The sequence below is a fragment of the Sinocyclocheilus rhinocerous genome, unplaced genomic scaffold (assembly GCF_001515625.1).
Source record: "Sinocyclocheilus rhinocerous isolate Xijiao unplaced genomic scaffold, SAMN03320098_v1.1 scaffold993, whole genome shotgun sequence".
NCBI classification, from domain to species: domain Eukaryota; kingdom Metazoa; phylum Chordata; class Actinopteri; order Cypriniformes; family Cyprinidae; genus Sinocyclocheilus; species Sinocyclocheilus rhinocerous.
This window is the reverse complement of record NW_015639771.1, coordinates 252,290-261,148: the sequence shown is the minus strand read 5'-3', so window position 1 is coordinate 261,148 and position 8,859 is coordinate 252,290.

Sequence of the window (8,859 nt, the reverse complement as noted above, 5' to 3'; positions counted from 1 at the left end):
CAATATGGGGTGCTGTGTGTACATTAATGAGGAAAAAAAATTAACTTAAATGATTTTAGCAAATGGCTGCAATATAACAAAGAGTGAAAAATTTAAGGGGGTCTGAATACTTTCCGTACCCACTGTACTTGGAAGGATTTAGTTGCATTTGTATGCATATGGCCAGAAGAATCATGCCAATTATTTAAATCTTATTTGTGTCGTAACCATTTAAGTATTAAATAGCATAACTTTACATGCCAGTGTAAGGAAAGCATGACTGTCATTACTAAGAGGCCATTCTTTCTTAAACCCCCTTCCCCTGTTTCTCGCTCTCCCTCTCATTTATTGCGTGACTTCATTTTTATGTACCATTAAAAGCTCACCACATCAGACAAGTCACTCAAACCAGGCCTCACGGGACACAACAGCACCGTCAGTGGATCATTAAACAGCGCCAAACTCACAATACCTTAGCATCAGCTCACCATTAAAAAAAGAAAAACAGCCCTCTGCACTTGTTTTGCTTCATGTGTTTCCCTCCAAAAAAATGTTATACAAAAGAAAAGTGCGAAAGCTCGGAGGGATGAGGTGAATCTACTTGAAGATATTTAAAACAGAGAAATGCTTTGTTAAAAATACAAGTCCTTTGGGTTGTATGTGTGCTCTCTGGTTTAAGAAACTCCTTTTTTAAGTGGAAGAAAAATGCTGTACCGCAGGGTTTTTAGGTCCTGACATATCTGTCGCCGGCAAAATATGAGGTAAAAGTGCATAAAACTTCTTGCCTCTCGCTTTATCCTCTCCAGAACTGTTGCACCTTTTCCTTTTCTTACAACTTATTTTGGGCTGAAAACTCTGTTTTTTCCTTTGCAGCAAAGAAAGGTTCACTCTGCAACTGCCAAAAATGACCTAAAACAAAACAAACAAATTATAAAATCATTGCCTGAAATGAGACACATAAAAAGTCATCATCTCACAATATTCAGATTGTTTTTGTCATTTTACAAAAAAGAATAGTTCACCACAATTAAAAATTCTGTCATCATTTACTCATGCTCATGTTGTTCCAAACTCAAATGACTTTTTCCTCCACAGGATGCATAAGGATACATTTTGAACAACTTTTTTTCCCCCCATTCAATTACAATAAATGGGGATTTTTACTTCAAAAAAAATCGAAAAGGAATCAAAAGCATCATTAAAGTGTAATAAAAGTAGTCCATACGACTTATATTTCAAATCGTTGAAAGCATGTTCATGAGAGAAATAGCGATGTCTGATTCATTCATGATTCATTCTTTTGGATCTTTTCAGTGAATCAATTGATCTAGTTCACAATACCAGTTCAAATGATTTGTTTACAAGTTCACTGAGTTAAAGGGGTCACATGATGCGATTTCAAGTTTTCCTTTTGCTTTAGAGTGTTACAAGCTGTTCGTGAATAGAGAAGATCCCTAAAGTAGCAAAGACTAAAGTGTCAAACCCAAAGAGATATTCTTTATAAAAGGTAAGACTCGTCCACGCCCTCCTAAAACGCCTCGTTCAAACACGCCCCCACATTTCTACGTCACTGTGTGGGAAGATTTGCATAACACCGACCAAATGTTCACGCAAAGAAAGAAGGCGTAACTTTGATTCTCGCTGTAGTATTGTTGCTGCCACCGCCACCATGTCGTGGAGATGCTGTGTGTTTCGTTGCGAAAGAGAAACTACTTTGTTTGAAACACTGTTCCAGAACAGTCAAACCAAATATTCAGATGTGTGCAGTGCATTTCACGGAGGACTGTTTCCTGAACCTGGGAGAGTAGCCTACAATGCCATCTGTTCTGACTCGCAGCCTGTAAGTACGTTTTTTATATTTAAAGAATTTGCCACTGACTATTCAAATGCGAGTTTTGAGCAGTGTAGAGTAGCGCTTGTTGTTTGTCGTTTCTCCAATCACAAATGCAGACATGGTTTTATGCTTTAAAAAGACAGTATAAGTCATTATAATCAGTAATTATGTCTCCACTGGATGGGTTTTATTGTTTTTGTCTCATCGTGCCAGGACACTGCATCACAGTATGGTAAGGGGCGTAAAATTTCTGTCACACGCTTGAGGTATTCGGCCAATCACAACGCACTGGATAGCTGGCCAATCAGAGCACACCTCGCTTTTCAGACCGATGAGCTTTGTAAAAATCGACGCGTTTCAGAAAGGCGGGGCATAGAGGAGAAACAATAATGTACAGTATGTGGAAAATAATGTGGTTTTTTTTAACCTTAAACCGCATAAACACATTGCATTACACCAAATACACCAAATAATGTTATTTTTAGCAAGCACTGGATAGCTGGCCAATCACAGCACACCTCGCTTTTCAGACCGATGAGCTTTGTAAAAACGACGTGCTTCAGAAAGGCGGGGCATAGAGGAGAAACAATAATGTACAGTATGTGGAAAATAATGTGTTTTTTAACCTTAAACCGCATAAACACATTTCATTACACTAAATACACAACATAATGTTCTTTTTTAGCAACGTCATATGACCCCTTTAATGATCTGGCAACAACAGCTGACAGCTGTCCATTTCTCACAAAGTTGTTATATGACTTTAAAAGACATGGAGTAGAATGTGTTCATATGGTCATATGGACCAAATTTATGATACTTTTATGGTGCTTTTGAGTCCATTTTGAAACTTGAAAGTGTCCATCCCCATACATTGTAATTGCATGGAAAATAGTGACCAACACAGTTAATCAATTTAAACTTTTGCTTTCCAAGGAAAACAGAAAGTCATAAAGGTGTGGATCAACATGAGAATAAGTAAATGATGACGGAATTTTCATTTTGGGCGAATTATTACAGTTTATGTGTATCCAAATCCATACGTTGCCAGATTAAACTGGTAAAACAAAGAGATCCAAAAGTCTTACAATATTTAATTCTAGTGATTCTAGTGATTCTAGTGACATGTCATGTGGCCAAGTATGGTGACCCATACTTGGAATTAGTGCTCTGCATTTAACCCATCCAAAGTGCACACACACAGCAGTGAACACACACACACACCGTGAACACACACCCGGAGCGGTGGGCAGCCATTTATGCTGCGGCGCCCGGGGAGCAGTTGGGGGTTCGGTGCCTTGCTCAAGGGCACCTCCGTCGTGGTAGAGAGTGGGAGAGAGTGCTGTATATTCACTCCACCCAACTACAATCCCTGCCGGTACGAGACTCGAACCCACAACCTTTGGGTTACGACTCCGACCCTCTAACCATTAGGCCACGACTTCCCCACTATTATAACTATTAATTAGAGAAAACAAAGTGTGTTCTTTCTGACTACAACACACATTAACATATTACAAGATCAGAGACAGATGTTGAGGCCAGTGCCGAAACATTACGCATTCAAAAGCAAACAATGGAGAGACATTCTTTTAGAGACTCTGTCAGAGATAGAGCTCCTGAATATTATTGAATATGGCCATTTGCCACTCTGACACCAACCGCTTTATACAGGTGAGAGTGAAGTGGGGTCCCTCAGTTATCCTTTTGTATGGAGCAGCAGGAGAAAACTGTTAAATTGTACCAGAACTCTTCATATGTATATATAAAAATGCCCTGAACAAGATGCTTATCTTAATAGATGAAGTAGGAGCAAAAGAGCTATAATTTTAATCAAATCTCTGGCTTATTCGTACGAGGCTGTCGAGCGCTATTGAGGTTTTAAATGCATGTTGTTGGGACTTTGCTGAATGGACTCAGTAGGGGGTGTCTCACTCAGTAATTATACCTCACTTACAGGTATTTCTGTTGCTGTGCTCTTTATCTTCTCTTGTAAAGAGGAAATCAATTTGTACAGATGTATATGAGAGAGGTGATTGCCTTCACTAGAAGGGGGGAGAAAAAGAAAGACTGGCTTGGCACAAAAATGGGGGGAAAAAAGTATTGTCATAAAATGGACAAGTCGTTTGGAAAATTGAGGAGAGTTGCTTTTGAATGTGTTTGTTTGGGTCTTTTGTTAGCTCGTATTTAGCGTCTGCCATAGGTGCACTGAGCTGCCTGCAAATTTTCTCTGCGGCACTATTGGTGCAGACTCAGAAGGACGAAAAAAAGAGGTGAAAGAATGAAACAACTTAAGGAGGCAACTTCAAAAATTACTGGAACCTGTAAAATTGGCCAAAACGATCCACCCATGCCTTTTTATCACGTTTAGGGGTTGTTATTGTAGAAACAGATAGTTTTCTGTCTGCATATTTACCACGGTCTTGCCACTTCAACCACTGGATATGTTGGTCAAACAATGAACATTTAATTTTCATGGTTTGTTGAACAGACATTTAGATTGGACCAAGACACATTACATTATATATTACATTACGTGCAATTAGCTGTAATTGCATATTTGTAATATGCATATTACGTAAATGTAAAATTTGTGTAGGAAAAAAAAATAATTTAAAAATTACACCTTATTTTAACCCATATCATACGAGGAAAAAAAGATTTTAACATTTCACACTTAATTCAATGTTACTTGTTTCTTTATAAATAATTGTGAAAATTACTAGCATTTCTGAGTGAAAATTGTTTCTACACCAATTTTTTTTTCAGTGTACATTTTCATGCAGATTGTATTATATGAACGATCAACTACATTCAGGACAGATTTATATAAGCAGCCAGGCTAAATTATCACAATTAAGGTCATCATCATCCTACTCGAGAGTGGTCAGGTGGAATAATGTCAAGACATTAGGTCCCACGGTTTCCAGCGTGGTCACACAACCGCTGAATGGAGCCATTAGCGTCCAGCGTGAGCACTCCAAAGTACTCGTGGCACGTATTAATCAGGACTGAGATGACATAGTTTAGCATATTCTGCATGTATCGCAAGCCAGGCTTGTGGGCGTCAGAACAACAAAAAAGTTCTGTCACATGCATTAGCAAAGCACACAGCAATTGTCGGGCACAATTATTTCTATTTAGAGGATTCTGGGATCCAGGCCTGCCAAAGAGGCTTAGATACCCCCCGGTGCCGGCCGTGGCTGTAGTGGACAGGAAGGCATTATGGTCCGGCCACAGTGCACGAACAGCGGTCTGTGGGAGTTAAAAGACACATGGTCTAAAAACTGAAGAGATGATCAAAGTAACCAGGATGGACAATGGCCTGATGCTACATGTACACAAGAGACCATAGATGAGGACAAATGCTTTAAATTGATGAACATCTTGTGCAATTAGACTTATTGCATTGTGGAAATTAGCTAAAAAAAAATAAAAAACTGCTGAAGATTGGCATTTTTTCGCTAACCTTACCTCCTGCAAAGTTAACAAGCACAAGGTTTCATATTTCTAATCTTATCTGTTTGTTTTTTTTAATCTCATCTTATTATTTTCATTCTTTGCACATGAAGTACTCTTGACCCAATTATTAGCTCTTCGGGCTGCGCACTTCTTTGTAATCCAAGTTATTATCTAGTCTGAAATTTTTGATTTTCTTTGTTTTGATACCTTTCCTCAGCTCCCATGAGACTATGTTGAAGGAAGGGGAGGTTCTAACACTATATTTTTTCTTTTGGATTCTCAGTAAATGCTTTTTCTCTAGAGGGAGGGAAATAGAAACTGCTCAAAGTCTAGAAACGGCGGTGCCTTGATCAAATCAGCTGAGCTGAAAAGGATTCAACTGCAGAGATAACAAAGACGGAGGTGATTAGCAACACATTCTTACCAGCATGGTGCTCTTAGTTCACAGAACACAGCATGCTTTCTATCTTATATTGAATCTGGGGCAAAGAAACTGACTGCAGTGGGGGTCCAAAAGTCTGAGACCACTAGTAAAAATTAAGGATGGGCATTTTTCAAAAATATTGTATTTGAATATTTGGGCTCATAAAAAAATGAATATTTGAATATTTGTTTATTTAAATGACATTTAACGAGAAAGATGTTATTTTTTAATAATCACGTTTTTGTCACCATTTCTGAACAAGCTTATGATTAGGCATTATACACAATGTTCTACAAAAACGTTACGTTATATATCAATATTTTCTTTTAGTTAAAAACGTGTAAATACCTATATAAAGAATAAAAGCATTCACGCTCAAGCAGAGCAAACGGAAAAAATAAAGCAGATGGTGCCAATTACAGTACAGAACGTACACTAGGGCGATATACCGGTAGAGATTTTAAACTATTGTCTCTATTGTGGTTACATGCTCATGTGCCGTTGCTGTACATAGCACACGAAAACATATAGCCTGTACACGTTTTTAAGCATGTGGTTTAAAAACAAGTGTTTTAAGCCGTTGAAATGCAATCAGCAGTGAAAGACAACTAATTTCTCTATACGTGTGCGCTTGAGAGACTTGCTGCATCCCAATCCGCATACTATCCCTCCTAAATAGTATTCGAAAATAGAATTAGTATGTCCCAAATCGTAGTATGTTGAAATAAGTATGCCAAAGAGAATTCGATTAGAACTACAAACATGCATCAAAAAGTATTTTTTAAACTACAAACATGGCGGATATGCGAGGGGTTTGAGTGATAAATAATCAATGTCTAACCTGATGAAGAAATATTTATTTAATGTTATCAGCGTTATACACTTTTATAAAGATACGTTGGTCATTAACTTTTAAATGCTATTATGCAAACACATGAGCAGAGTTCTCGGCAGGAAGGACCCGCGACTGGCAGATCAACATTCCTCTACAATTCTCTCCCAATACGGTAGGAAATTAAATTAAACTAAATGTGGATGATGTTAACTGTGACAAGAGGATTGGCAGGGAAGTTTAAAAGGAGACACGTAACTAAGCAACAGAGCGGTAGTAGTGCGTCCAAACATAGATATGTATAGGTAGATACCCCATTCGACTGTGCCAAGCATGTAGATGCATTCGCCATCTTTAACGGTCAACTTGACATCATTCACCATAATAATCAATGAATATTCGAAGATGCCACAATCCTGCAAAGCCGATGGTTGTAAAAACGGGATAACCTTTTACAGGTGAGAATGTGTTGGTTTGTGTTTTTAAATGTATTAACTCAATATTACAAGTTTTGAATCATTGGTAACTTATGTTATTGTTATGGTGAATGACGTCAAGTTGACCCTTCGAATTTGGCGGACGGCTTATGTATAGCGGCTCATAGTAACAGATGCTAATGAGGCATCTACGTATATATATCTATGCGTCCCAAAGCTTGCCTCAAAAGTATGTACTTTTTCTTCACAAAAAGGGTACATACTTTTATGGCATAGTACAAGTAGGCGAATTGGGACGCAGCAACTGTGTGCGCATGTGAAGACGGTGCTCATAGAGCGCGGGAGTATTGAACGGAGATATTTTTGCTGCTTTATAGGCCTTGAACGGTTAATACACACACTTGTATGTGTCAAAATGCCCGTCTTTACAAGTGAAAGCAAACAGCTGAGAATGAAAACACATGTGTAACAGTATATTGGATCTGGGCACCTCTTAAAGTGACTTCACTTCATAAAGACCTTATATAAAGATATCATAAAGACCTTATTTAAAGTCAAAATAACTATATCATGATTTATATTGTTACAGTGAAATAAAAATTCTCATATCGTGATATAAGATTTTGGTCATATAGGCCACCCTTAACATACACTCGAGTCAGACTAACGTTATGTTTATCGTTTTTATATTGTTTCACATGTTAATGTTGAGAAAAACCATAATATCCACATGCTCGGTTGAAAGTTGGCTCATCAGTCTGACGTTCCAGAGACACAAAGATAACGGGTGCCAAGAAAAGTTTCTTACAGCGCTTTGTGTTTTCTGTTCTTAAACCATGCACTCTCCCTCGAGGAATCTTAAAGGAAGCATATGTCTCAAGATCATTTCGCTATCAGATAAGCTCTCTTCTCGGCTCACTCGGGGTACAGCTGCGCTTACCTGCATTTGTGCTCAGTTTCACTGATTCATTTGATTAAAAGTAATTCCATTTTGTAAGATCATTTAGTAAGGTCATTTTGATCAAAGTAATTCCAAACTTTGCAAGGCAGACGACAACATTCTGTGATCAAATACAATCAACTTGTTAACACGCTCCACAGCGCCACCCAGTGCATATCACCTGTAACAATATTGATAGTAAGTATATATCGGTTCCTTTCACACTGCTCGCTTAAAATGCGATTAAAAAATGCGACCTGAAAATTTACGACTGTGAGTTTGGTTATCAAATGCGGTTATCTCGTAAATAACCATTTTGCTGCTGTGTGAATGTTGTCCGCTTTGCTTTAATAACAAACTTGTGTAAAATCTTGCAATCATGTTCTCCAGACGGTCCTAAGAGCATCTTGAGCTTCACGGGAAGCATCATGATGAATTTCACAAATGTTCTTATTGGAATAGTGACCAAAAAATTTCTTAATCTATATCAAAATATTTCGTTGCTTACAGTTTTGAATTTGAAATCCCAGATTTTGAATGTGTTCTCAGACTTTTGGGCCACATTCTATCTATTTAGAAATACAGCTGAGATAGTTATACAATTGAGACATTTGTATGCAACCTTAAGAACCGAGGCCATCATGATTGTTTCAGTGTCCTTGGTTAATGACACCAAACAACAGGACATATGTGTATGGGATCCAAAGCCAGAATAACTAATATTTTCTCATCAAAGAGGAAAGCAATCGCTCTCCACAGCAGAGCCCAAAGCTGCCATGTTGAGGTCCTAATGAGATGTTTAGAGACACGGCTGGCTAATGGAACATTCTGGAGTTTGCCTCCTTAACTCCAGAGCCCTCTACCTGAGGAGACAAAGGACGTTCTGTCTACCAGGGGAAGAGCCGAATTTCAGATAATCTGTGTCATTCATATTATGCTTCCTGACACAAA